Source organism: Maniola hyperantus, chromosome 11 (genome assembly GCF_902806685.2).
Source record: "Maniola hyperantus chromosome 11, iAphHyp1.2, whole genome shotgun sequence".
NCBI lineage: Eukaryota > Metazoa > Arthropoda > Insecta > Lepidoptera > Nymphalidae > Maniola > Maniola hyperantus.
Window position 1 is genome coordinate 5,356,993 of NC_048546.1, and position 13,650 is coordinate 5,370,642.

At 39.2% G+C, this 13,650-nt stretch overlaps 1 protein-coding gene across 9 annotated transcripts in view; it reads right to left on the reverse strand.

Annotated features, from left to right (window-relative positions):
• kn (EBF transcription factor knot) overlaps nt 1-5,656 on the reverse strand; it is an 81,639-nt gene extending 75,983 nt beyond the window's left edge. For 5 of the 9 annotated variants that reach the window (XM_069501826.1, XM_069501825.1, XM_069501829.1 and 2 more), the window contains exon 1: nt 4,921-5,655. The gene's annotated coding sequence lies outside the window, so the exon portion shown is untranslated. Of the gene's footprint in view, nt 1-4,920 lie in introns of all 9 variants that reach the window. The other 4 variants (XM_069501828.1, XM_069501827.1, XM_069501830.1 and 1 more) reach the window with 2 other exon arrangements.
• Nucleotides 5,657-13,650: the final 7,994 nt, after the last annotated feature.

Genomic DNA, 13,650 nt, shown 5'->3' on the forward strand with positions numbered 1-13,650 from the left:
TCGCAGAATGCATTTACTTGTAGCGTTGTAAGATCGATCACAAAGAGTATGTCACACCTTGATCATTGAGGCAAAGGTAAGATATGCACAATTTATTACCTACCTATACCTAGGTACCTAATACCTACATAATATTATTCTAAGCCTTATGGGTAGGTACATCAAACGTGTGGCTCAAATTTCCTACTAAGTAGGTGCCTACTTACATTAATTTATGATTCAATTATACATATAAGTTGGTACCTACATCTGATAAAATCAACCCATTTTTTCACCAGAATAGAAACCTAGGTAGGTACCTACCTACCAGGTATATTAACAAACATACATACAATAACAGAAAATACCTACCTACTACCTACCATTACTTGCATCCATTCACAAACAAGAAAGTAGGTACTTAATTTATCTATATATAAAAAAGGAAAAGCTGACTGACTGATCTATCTAATTGAAATTTGTGTAGTCCTCGCGGACAAAATCGCGGGCACAATCTAGTATAGAAGGGTATAAGTTAGTAAAATTTTGTATGAAATGGACCTACCTACCAAATTTAGCTAGCTTATTATATTAAGTATTTTTCTAAAATAAATTATTATTTTCAGGTTGCAGATCATCTATGGTACCTAACCTATACTTACCAGATTATGTTGCCTATCTTCCAGCTACCTAAGCTAGGGCCACTAGAACCTAACTTAATTCAAGAGTCAAGACTGCAACTAACCTGGGGGTCATCAGACTTGTAGAATACCTATATAATTTGAACTGTTTATGATGTACCTACTTAAATACACCTTATGAATTTTACAGCTGATGTAAAATACTTATACGCATACCTACCTACTTATAGTATCTAATTTAAATTTAAACAAAAGAATTTAATTTGTTTTATTTCATCCTAAAAAAAGTAAGTTTTCAGATGATACTAATAATAGTTAAAAAGTATTCTGGAATTTGCCTGCCTGGATATTTCCGGGAATCTATGATCAAAACTAAATTAAAATGACAGGTTTATGTGTATTGCTGTTCCTTTCATAAGCTCCCTGCACTGCAGAAAAGGATAGCAATACATTTAGACCTCGTCTAACAGAATTAGCCACACTGTCCCCAACTGTTTGTGCACCAAGTCTCATCAAAATCGGTTCAACACTTCAAAGATTAGCTCACAATTTTTTTAATTATGAGCTTATTGAGAACGTAACAGGCAATTTTCAATTTTGTTTATTTGTATGAACATTTTGAAACGTGCAGCCTTGATGGGGGTAGCTGAGGTAAAAGGGAGGGGAGGGAAATCATTCCCTTGGAAGGAGTGATTTTCCGCCGGGGATGTATACTTTTTTAAATGATTTTTAATTTTGATAAAATTGTCATTGACTTAAAACAGCCTCGGTAGGGGGCGGCGGGGTAAGTCAACCCCTTCACTCCTTCAGCCAGAGACTCACTCACGTTTTGTATGGATGAATCCAGAGACTCCGGAACGTCCCTATCTCCTCTTCTTTTCTCCATCAAGGCGGCAAGTCTCAAAAGCTAGCCCGTTGTATGTAGGTATGAATTAAAATGCCTATAAAAGAATCTTATGGCATGACTAGCTATAAAAACACTATGTTCATAATAGAAAAGCAGAGACAAAAAACATTTTATTTACTATTAAATTTTTATATTGTTATAAAACTGTAGTTTGTTGCGCAGTGTTACTGCACTTAGATGACTTATGAGGATTCTGTAGAGTGTAGTCTTGATGCAGCAAAATCAACTTGCATTCTTCTAACAAAGTGGATTAGGCAGGTGGTGTGGTCATTCACAGGCTGTTAACATAACGTAACTAACTGGTCCACAGTTATCACTGAAAAAATAGAAATTATTGATCTTTAATTTTTTAAATTGCTAATTAGACAAGAACTATTCTTCTTATTTTACTATCTATCTTAATGAGGTCTAAGTTTTATTTATAATATTAATTAATAAGTACATGATGCCCGTGACTTTATCCGCGCTGATTTAAAGGGTAAAAGTAGCCTATCTCCTTCTCCAGCATGTAACAAAGCTCCACACTAAATAATTTATACTCGCAACTTCATTTATCTTGTGGGAACTGTTCGATTTTCAGAGCCTAGTTTATTTAAAAATAGGCTATATCCATCCCCAGGATGAAAGATCTTTGTACCTTTTGTCAAAATTGGTTGAACGGATGAGCTGTAAAAAGCCAGCAGATAGATAGACAGATAACCTTTATACATACACTAAAATACAGCTCAAACTCAAGGTCCCGAACTTAATTACATGTCTTAAACAAAGAAAACTGAATTGATTATTAAAGAGTTGCCTTTCTGTAATAGATTACCTAGATGTTTTATTGCAACTTTAACTTCAGTGTACCACAAGATTATGTCTAAAATGTGTTGTCATTTATCAAGCGGTCAGTAGTCAAAACTGTTCTAACAAATATAATTATTAATGATGGCTCAGCCCTTTTTGAACTCATTTAATGCTAGGTACCTAGTAGACAGTAATTATTTAAGTAGGTAGGTACATATGAAGTTATGTTATCATTTAACTATACTCTTCAAACCTGGCCACTTGTCTATGTGTCCAAATTCAGATCAAGAGATTTGTATTACCTAGTAATTAGTACATTATGTGAGCGTGATCCGAAGAGAGAGAGTAAACTTACTTAAGGTCGTCAGTCCAGCGGGTTGGAGGTCGTCCCACACTGCGCTTGCTGATACGCGGTCTCCACTTCAGAACACGTCTGCCCCATCGGTTCTGCGGCAGACGTGGCCTGCCCACTGCCAGTACAGATTTCTAATTCGTTGGGCTATGTCAGTCACTCTGGTCATCCAACGGATTTCGTTGTTACGGATTTTGTCCCTCAGAGTTACCCAACATAGCCCGCTAAGCGACTTTGAACTTGTGGACAAGGCCAACTGTCAGTGTCCACGTTTCAGCACCATACGTCATCACAGGTAGGACACATTCATTAAAGACTTTCGTCTTTAGGCTTTGGGGTATCGACGAATTGAAGACTTGACGCAATTTTCCAAATGCTGCCCAGCCCAGCTTATTTTTCTGTCAGCTTCCTTGTCGAAGTTGTTTCTACAAAGTTGTATTACGTACAATAATATATACCTAATAATCAGTAAAACTTCAGTTTTCTAGTTAAAACTAAAGCGATTGTTCCGTTTGTTTCAGTCTCAACTCTCAGTTTCAGTTATGATAAAAGGTTATGTTGGTTTCGTTGGTTTGTTTTGATTTATTTTTTTACTGACAATGACAGAGTAACAGACTAGAAAGCTGTAACTTTTTTTTTAATCTGATGAAAATTTGGCTCTGGACACAAGTTTCTTGAGGTTTTTAGTGATCTTAGACAAATTACCATAGACACACACACCATAGACTAAGTGGTGGACTGTCACTTGTTTGTCATTGTCACGCTGTCAATCTGTCATTGTCAATCTGTCAAAAACGTCAATAAACGAAATAATAAATGCCAAACTCAACAAAATGGCAGCGTATATCTGTCCCCCTTTTTTTGCGAACGTGTAAGAGAGACAAATTGTGGCGAGAGTTGGACCATCACGTTTACTATTTCTTTTACTCGATGAGTCCAATACTGACTGTTATGGCCAACTCATACTGCCGGACAATACGTAAACATTGACCGTGAGGAGTAAACGAAACGATAAACGATAAATGCATTGTTCAATCTTGTACTAACTGTACAGATCAGAAATCGTACTCACACTTTTTCTCAAAGAAAGAAGGTAGTGATTTTGTTGTAAGAAATAAATGTTTAAAAATGGAAAATCTCGATTAACTATTTTAAAGTCGCATAATTGAATAATCTCGGTTATGATTTCTATGATATTTTTTGAAGAATTTAGAAAATCTTTTGAGGTAATTTTCCTTTTGCCTTTGCGCCATCCAGCCATAAGCAAGCGGGGTCCAACGAAATCCCAGACATGATGCGAAATAATTTTATAATATGCTGCTCACGCTTTTTTCACAATAATTAGTCTCACTATAGTTTTTTTTTAATTTGACCTATCAAAAACTTAAAAATATGGGAAAATTTTGCGATTGCTGAGTTCATTTCTGTTTCGTTTTAGAATTTAAAAAAAAAATTCTGCACTAAAACAAAAAGTTGCTCACGCTTCTTGTTGAAATTGAATTTTATCTTACTGTCACTCGAAAGATATTTAAATTTGGCAGTAAGATGCTAAGATTATTGAAATCTTAGCATCTTACTGCCAAATTTACTTATTATTACTGCCAAAACTAAAGATTTTTACTAAAAGTAGGTTACGCAATTGATTCCTGGCCTGTGTATAAGATCTTTTAAAGAATACGGTTTTTATTTCTGTAAAATCGACAACATGGTTTTTTTCCTCTATCTCTAAGTTTGAATTTTCATCTCAATGCCCGCTCTCAAAAAACATCTTTTATGTAGGTATATTCGTGAGGTGTACTGCCAATATACTTTTAGAATAGGTATCTAGATAAAATTATTCAAAACTCCTAATTTTGATACCTAATGAAAAGAACAGAGCAATTTTAAACTTTTTTACACTACCATATCATTGTTAAAGTGAGTGAGTACACTACTATTTTCAGGGAACGAATATATTATTTTTATACGGAATTTACAGTGCATTTAAGATTTCTATTTCTAACTTGTAAAAATTTTCAGAGGCTCTACTTAATGCATTTTTTCAAGATAACGGTAAGTATGGACGAGAAAGGGATGGGAATGGGGAAGGGATGGGGAATGCTCAAGCATACCTAGTCAATGCGGGAAAAAATCGCGATTTGACGTCTCTGCTGAAATGTATGGAGATACATTTCAGCATAGACTTACGTTACAGCTAACTTGAAAAGTTAGACTCAGGGTCCTGGTCAGGGTTGCAAGTTATGGCCACATACCTGACGACCTCGGCGCTCCAGACGGGTACAGCTTGCGTCCCCATCCCACTGGGTCGAGCTCGAGCGGCGGCCACGGCGAGCCCGTATACCCGCCCGCCGCCGCGTTCAGCTCGTCCGACCGAATCGCGACTCACGTCGGACGCCCGAGAGCGCCCGAGCGCGCACGGACACCCGCGGAAAATCACGAACGTTTGAATCTTATTCCGATTCTAAATTCGATTTGTTAACTTCATATTCCCGCACTGTTTTGTAATCTTAATTCGGAAATTGTTTTAGATTTAGAGTTTTAGAATATAAACCGAACGAAAAATTACCACGGTATTTTTTCGAGAATCTAAATTCGTTTCATCATAATCCCGCACCATACGACAGTTCGAAGTGTTCTATTTTTTTTATTTTAACACAAAAAAGTCCGATGCATATAATTAAGTTAACGAAACTTAACATAAAAAAACACACAAAAAAAAGAATTTATAAATTTAAAGAATTAAAAATAACATTAAATGGATTTTACAAAAAATTGTAAAACTAGAGGGTGTTCCGAAAAAAAAAGTAAAATAATCTATATCAGATTACAGAAGTTGAATAGATATATACGAGTTTTGTTGTGGAAACGAGTTTGTGTAAGTGTCCGATAGGCGGCTCTGTTTTATCGTACTGGGATGGAGTCCCGGTAGTGCGGGCGATCCCGCTGTGGATTTGCGGAGCACTAACAAGCGTCGCGGGAGCGCGCCGCCGAGTGCTCGCGCCGCGGCGCCCCCGTCCGTCCCCGCGGACTGTGGGAGGCGCCCTGGGGACACGCCCTCGCCTCACGAGCGGGACGACGCGACTGACGCAGATGGCGCCACTAACACACATTCCTATAACAATTTTCCGAATTCTAAAAACTGAATTCCATTCCCATCCGATTTATGAATGGCTAACACATTTTTTAAAGATAAAAGTAGGTTCTACACGCGAGTGTAGAGAATTGGAATGTATGATAATGAAGGGTCGCCCGCAGTTTCCCGTAGAGACCGCTAAACGACCCGCGCGAGTGAAGGACGGCGGGAGATGAGACGCACAGCATCTCTCTGGACCAGGCCCTGCCTTGGGACGGCCCACGGCGCATGGATTACTTATTAAACCAAGTTAGATTGACGATGATGAAATTTCAGTGGGAATTGACTTTAACTACTTGCGAGATGAGGTTTTGTCGCCACATTAATTATTACGTATAGATGTGAACTTTGTCTGCGGGTTATGGGACTTACTATGCGGATTAATAACTTCACATTTCAGGCGTGTGAATTTGAATACGTATAAGTATAGGCAGTCCTACTAAATACCTACCTATATTACCTATAGGTAGATTGCATATGAAAAAAACCGGCCAAGTGCGAGTCAGGCTCGCGCTACGAGGGTTCCGTACTAAACACACATTCCGACATTTTGCACGATAATTCATAAACTAGGTATGATGCATAAAAATAAACAAAAATCTGTTTTAAAATGCACAGGTACTTAAAGCCCTTTCATATGATACCCCACTTGATATCTTTTATGATTATCTTACTTCGAAAATTGAAAATACTAATTATTATAGTTTATGACCACAATTTAAATTTTTTTGTGCGATGTGACCACAAATTCACGGTTTTCAGATTTTTCCCCTAAAGCCAGCTATAAGACCCACCTTCCTGCCAAATTTTATGATTCTAGGTCAACGGGAAGTAGGTAGGTACGTACCCTGTAGGTTTCTTGACCGACAGACAGACAGACAAAAAAGTGATCCTAAGTATAAGCATTCCGTTCTACCTTTTGAGGTACGGAACCCTAAAAAAATAGTAAACAACCTAAATTCTAAAATTAATTATAAGTAAATAACGTCCCCTTTCCAAATACCTATTCGAATAGGTAGAGGTTACTAACTGTAGCCTGTTTTTGCTACACCCTATATCTTTGGTCACGGTAGTCGGTAGGTCCTATCAAAATATTGTGAATAATTTGTGATTAAGTATAACGAAATGAAAAAATTAAGCAAACAACAACAAAACAAAGCATTTTTTTTTAGCAAATTCTAATTTTAATTCAGAGCTTTACCCCGGACCTACCTATATAGCAGTACGGCTCGGCCGTACCTAATGGGCGATGAGTATTAGATACAGAGATAGAACAACAATGATACTTAATTACATACAGTAGATATCCACACATACCTAGGTGCTTATACAAGTATCTACCTATTCATTCATTTTCCAGTAACATGAAATAAAAAATGATAAAAGCGTTGTTCAATTTCGTCTAGGAAAGCTACGCTGTGGGCTACGTACGGCCTACAACAAATTCTACCGCGTAGCATAACAGTAGGCACCGTGCCCTCTAGTACTGTAGCGTAGCTGTGACCATAGTTTACTTAGATACGTTTTATTGTTAGGTACAGTAGGCCTATGCAGAATTGAACAAGGCCGAGCAGCCTTTCGTAAAATGGAAAAGATAATTTGCGGTCGTAAGCTCAGCTTGCCACTACGCATAAGAGTATCACGTTGTTACGTTTTCTCCGTTCTTTTGTATGGTGTGGAAACCTGGACACTTTCTTTGTGAAAAAAAGTTAGAAGCTTTTGAAATGTGGGTATACAGAAGAATGTTGAGAATTCGCAGAACAAAAGTGACCGACTAAGCTCAAAGGATTAGCAAGCTGAAGTGGCAGTGGGCAGGTCATGTCTGTCACAGAACCGACGGCTGATGGGGCAGTTGTGTTCTGGAGTGGAGACTGCGTACCGGTAAGACCGCCGCCGCTGGACATGACCTGAAGAAGGTGGTGGGGAGCGAATGGATGAGGAAGGCGGAGGACCATGTTTGGTGGCGCGCTCTTGGAAAGGCCTAGCAGTAGGCGCGAACAGGCTGATGGATTAGATTGGATTGCAATGTTTATTAACCTACCTACCACTACCTAAAAAAATATTTCCAATGATTATTACGAGTTCCGACCACCCAGCTGCATGGATCTACAATCATCATACCTACATATAGGTAGTTACATATTTATCGTAGCACCTACGCTACGTGCCCATCTTAGGTAGGTTCATTTTTCTTACTGAACGCGGAACGCGTTGTAGGTGATTGTTGGGAATATACTTAGCAACATTGACAAGTTTATGACGTTGTAAAGTGTGGCAGCCAGCGGTTCGTTCTCTTGGCACCGCGTCCCTCTAACGGAATAGCTACCTACATAGGGCTAGATTTGCCAGATAGGTAGATAGGTATAAAAACTCAATGTTAGGGTAAACGGGCATATTAGTATGGAAAACGTACCCACGGTGGCGGACACAAGCGAAAGCAACAATATGTATTCAACTACTTACGGCTCTGATCTACACTGACTCTGCGATCTACATCGGCCTTTAGAATGACATTTCGGCTTTGTAGAGCGTTGTCCCTGTCACTCATACCTATGTGACGTTTTGTCGGTCTCAACGACAGTGACAATGCTCTACAAATCTGCTATCTCCTTCTAAAGGCCGATGTACATTTATTTCTGCCGCGTACTGCAGGTAGATAGGTATACCTATGTAGACATAGGTGGGTAGATATATCTACATAAATTCTTTGAGGTCCTAATGACTGAAACTGCTGAAGTTTGAAGGTTAGTAAACTCGGCTCTCTCAGGTGCTCTCGGCTCGCCAATCCAACCCAGGACCGACGTTATTTCGAGAAAATCAAATCATTGACCATGCCACTGTTATTATCATCATCATCAGCCGATAAAATGAACATCCACTGCTGAATAGAGGTCTCTTTACAGGTACTTCCTACGGTCTTGCGCCCCTGCCATCCAGTGACTTCCTGCGACTCGTTCGATGTCGTTCGTCCACCATAGTAGAGAGTCTTCCAACGCTGCGCTTTCCGGTGCGAGGTCCCCATTCCAGGACCTAGGAACCGCGACGTCTATCAGTTTTTCAAACTATGTGCCCATGCCCTATGTCACTATGGTTCTCCTACGGATCTCCTGATTTTTGATTTGATCACGTGGAGAAACTCCAAGAATAGCTCTCTCCATCGCCTGCTGCGTGACTTTGAGCTTTCTTATGAGGCCTATAGTTAGGTAGGTATTCCACTATAGAATAAGTACCTAGGTACCTACCTAATTAAAAAAAAATACACAAGTAGGTACCTACCTAGGTAGGTACTTATAAACAAAAGTGACCTTTAGGTAGGATACATTTAAAAGATTCCACCATCCCATTCAACGTCCCTAACAAATGGCTAATACAGGTTTCAACAAGTAGAGGCCTCTACGGAGAGTGCCCTGGGAGGTCTCGGAGGGACCGCCTACGCCCCGCCCACCGCGCGGCACGCCCACCTCAGTGCCTAGAGACTCGAGTTTGAAATATTGTTTGCAACTATGATCGATAATAACTTCGTCCTGGTACTAGTACGTCTGGAGTCTCTACTTGATGGTTTATTTGTATGAAATTCATAGAAGCCAAATTGTGCCCTTAGGTAGGTAGGTATACCTAGGTAGGTATAGGTTTACCTGGTAGGTATGGTAAATATGCCTACCACTACTAGGTACCTGTACATGAAAGAAATTAGAAATCAAAGCGTGAAGCTCGCCCGAGTTCAACATACCTAAGTACATACACGTGTAGAAACAAAAGTTATTTTTTACTTTGTAGTGGTTTTGGAAGTCGGTTTTTTAAATATTTTTTTGAGGTAGGTACCTACCTAGTACGGAATCCTTAAAACCAAAAGAAAAAACTGACTGATCGACTTATACCGGTATAGGTACCTCATGGTTTTAACATTGCCCCAACCACGAAGAGGACCATAAATGATAATGTAAGTATGTACCTATATGTAGGTACCTAGTAATAAATCTTACGGTGTTTTTAATTAGGTACGGCTTTCTAATCCAACTGCATAAATCCCAAAAGACAATAGTCTAGTTAGGTATTGCGAGCACAATAGTAACCTGATTGAGATGCCTGTGCGCCTAGTCCCATTGTTCTGCTTAAGGCCTTCAGGAAATAGAATCTGTATGCAAATTCTTTTACGCGTTAGAAATTGATCGCCTACGATGTTTCCAATGCCCTCGTTTATAACAAACTGTGAAATCTTTTTAAGTAAAACTTTGAATCGTCAGTTTTTTACTTTTAGAACATGTCAGTCCGAAAGGCATCTACATTTATTAAATTACTTAGCTACTTACTTTTGTAAGGCCTTCTTGTACAGCTGTAGGTAACAGAGCCCCAGCCTCATCCGACAGAGGTTGTGATAGGGCGCTGTTACAGCCGCCAATCTGGCGAAGAATGGGAAATCGTGTTAATACCTCCCATCTTTCTGCCTTGTTACTAATTGCTTCCAATAATAAGTCGTGTAGATACGTCCTAAGGTGAGATAGCCTCGCGCAGTGCGCTTGAGGACAATCATGCTTAAAAAGTTGGAGCGCACTTGCTTAGAAAATGCCTATTCACTCTTGCCTTTAATGTATTTAGGTTATACCTATAATATGTCGCAGAAAACAAGGACCGGGAGGGCATTCCACACCTTAGCAGTTCGTATAAAAAATGAGCGAAAACGTTTGGTATGAGTAGATTGGCTGTTGACATCACAAGGTTGCCGATATTCACTAGCTCTCACTGTCCTGTGGTAGAATTGTGAAGAAGGAACAAGGTTTGTGAAGTTCCTGACCACACTCTCCAAAGTATCCCATAAAAGACCGACATGCAAGCGACACTGTGTTGGTGCTGTAAACTAAGCAATTTCACCTATGTACCTACTTTTAAGTGATTGATCGCCAATAAATCATTCTTCGGGCGCGGTGATCTATTGAGTCTAATACTAAGAGTTGGTAATTGGCAGAGTTATCCGAAAGGTGGCAGGTGTACTCCATGCTAGACGAAACCTAAGCCTGGTACGGAGATAAGACGGAGTTAGGCGTTGTTCTAATAGTAAAGTTTGACCATATTTCATAATAATTCATTTAATACCCATTCAATGCAGTAGGATCAAAGCTACAAAAAATACTACCTAAGTATATTAGAAACATTCCTAGTAAAATCATGGATAAGGCCGGGCGAACTATCAGACATTACATTTTAAACACAGGTCACGAAACCTTCCGGGCGCGAAGAACTCACTAAAAATTTACAAGCAACGAAATGTTTATTGGCACTCGAGTATCCTCTTCATTTTAATTCGAAACCTTAAGTCAGCTTTAAATTACGCTTTTTGCCGTCCTTATAACACCCTCGGCGGCTGTCCCGGATTAGGGCTACCAGTACTTTTTCTAGTGCGAAGGAAGGAACGTAGTACCTTTAGAAGCCCCCGGGGGGTGCTTTTAGACCCTTAACGTTTACGACTACCCGATTGCTTTTCTATGAAGGGCCTGAAAACGGGACGACAAAAACAGACAGATGGGCACGGAAGGAATTGATCGGTTCGCGTGTAGAGAGTGCGAATTTTGACGTCTTTTGGCCACTTCAGTGGTAGTTTTTTACTGATTATTAGGTGACGATGTTTCCGATTTGTGAAGTGTTTTGAACAAAAAATGGACATAAACACTGGCAGCTGCATAATTGTTTGGAACACGATGTTCCACTTAGCTTCCTCCTTAGTTTCAAAATTTATGGTGATAATTAAATTTCTTATACCTTACGGGATTTAGGCAATTATTCATAATCTTATCTAATTTTTCCCACAGTTTCGGTATTAATTAGCACAGCGTAAATATTATACAGTGAGACACGCCGGCTTTAGGCCGTAGTTAGTATATGTACCTACCTATAAACCCGAATTACTGATCAATACTAAGAAAAATAATTGATTAATTCTATGCCTCGGTAATGTACACAGATTCTACAAAAGTCACACGCTGAGTGAACAAATCTTGAACAAATACGGCAAACATTTTGACACAAAGGCGCAAGTAACACCATAAATACATCTTCAGCAGGCCTTTAGTGAGGCACACCGCAAATAATAACGTTCGCATAAATGAATGAGCAGCTGTCATTCAAAAACTACTGTTTCTTGAAAGGATAATGATTGCGGACTTTGACACTGTTATGGGAATTATAACGGTTAAGTTAGACAAACTGTTAGGTAGATATGTGAAGGAAAGAAATGATGACTTTGCGTTTTGCGACGTATTTTATTAGGTACACGAGTACCCTTATCAGTACTTATACCCTTATTATCAATGCGAAAGTGTGTTTGTTTGTTGGTTTGTTGATTTATTGGTTTGTTGGTTTGCTAGTTTGTTGGTTTGTCCTTCAATCACGTCGCAACGGTGCAACGGATTGGCGTGATTCTTTGCATGGGTATAGATAAAGACCTGAAGAGTGCTACTTTTTATCCCGGAAAATCAAAGAGTTCTCATGGGATTTTTATAAACCTAAACCTAATTAAATAGGTATACCTATTGATTAAACAGAGTAGGTTGGGTACCTGCTTGTTATTAATCTCTCTGATCCCAAATCAAATCAAAATAAAAACTTCTCAAAAGAAAAATATGACCACGCTCAAAAATAATCTGAACCTGAAATAGAAAACAAAACCGAAACTTTCTATTGTTCGCAAAGAAGCGGTAACGTGAAGTGAGCGATTTGCATTATTCTAATGGCGTTATATTTCCAGGTATCCCGCCACACGTTCCGCGTAATTCTGGCGGTGGCTGTGATAAACTCACCTCGAGGCAGATCGTCATAATGTGTTTAGCTCTTACCGCTTCGATGTCACAGAATAAACTGTAGGAAGAAGGTTATTTTTATAGATAGGCACCTACTTACGTCTATTTTCTACGTGACACTGTACCGGGACGCTGAAGCTTTATTTAGGTATGCCAGAGCAATATAGTGCTCTGGCATACCTAATTAGTGCATAGTGTAATTCTGGCGGTGGCTGTGATAAACTCACCTCGAGGCAGATCGTCATAATGTGTTTAGCTCTTACCGCTTCGATGTCACAGAATAAACTGTAGGAAGAAGGTTATTTTTATAGATAGGCACCTACTTACGTCTATTTTCTACGTGACACTGTACCGGGACGCTAAAGCTTTATTTAGGTATGCCAGAGCAATATAGTGCTCTGGCATACCTAATTAGTGCATAGTGTAATTCTGGCGGTGGCTGTGATAAACTCACCTCGAGGCAGATCGTCATAATGTGTTTACCGCTTTGATGCCACAATGACCACACTAAATCGGATCCAGATCGGTTCTAGTAGAAGGCATCTGCTGCTACAGCTAGTACCAACTTTTCAACATGCCGCCAAGTGATTTAGCGTTCCGGAACACCTTGTATAGCCAACGATTTTTGTCTCGGTAACTTCTGTACTATTCACTGTCATTAAAACTTTGTAGTTTTAAAATCTTTATGGTTATACTAGCTTATGCCCGCGGCTAAGTCCGCGTGGACTACACAAATTTCAAACCCCTATTTCATCCCCTTAGGGGTCGAATTTTCAAAAATCCTTTCTTAGCGGATGCCTACGTCATGACAGCTATCTGCATGCCAAAGTTTAGCCAGATCCATCCAGTAGTTTGAGCTGTGCGTTGATATATCAGTCAGTCAGTCAGTCACCTTTTCTTTTTATATATTAAGACTAAGAAATCGAGATTTTTTAAAGGGTCCGATTTGTTTTCAATGTGCGATTTGAAATTTTTAGTCAACTGCTTTATACCAAAACGAAAAAATATATCTCTTTCATTTAGGTAGAAATATATTAAAAGTTCGCTTCTGTAGCCAA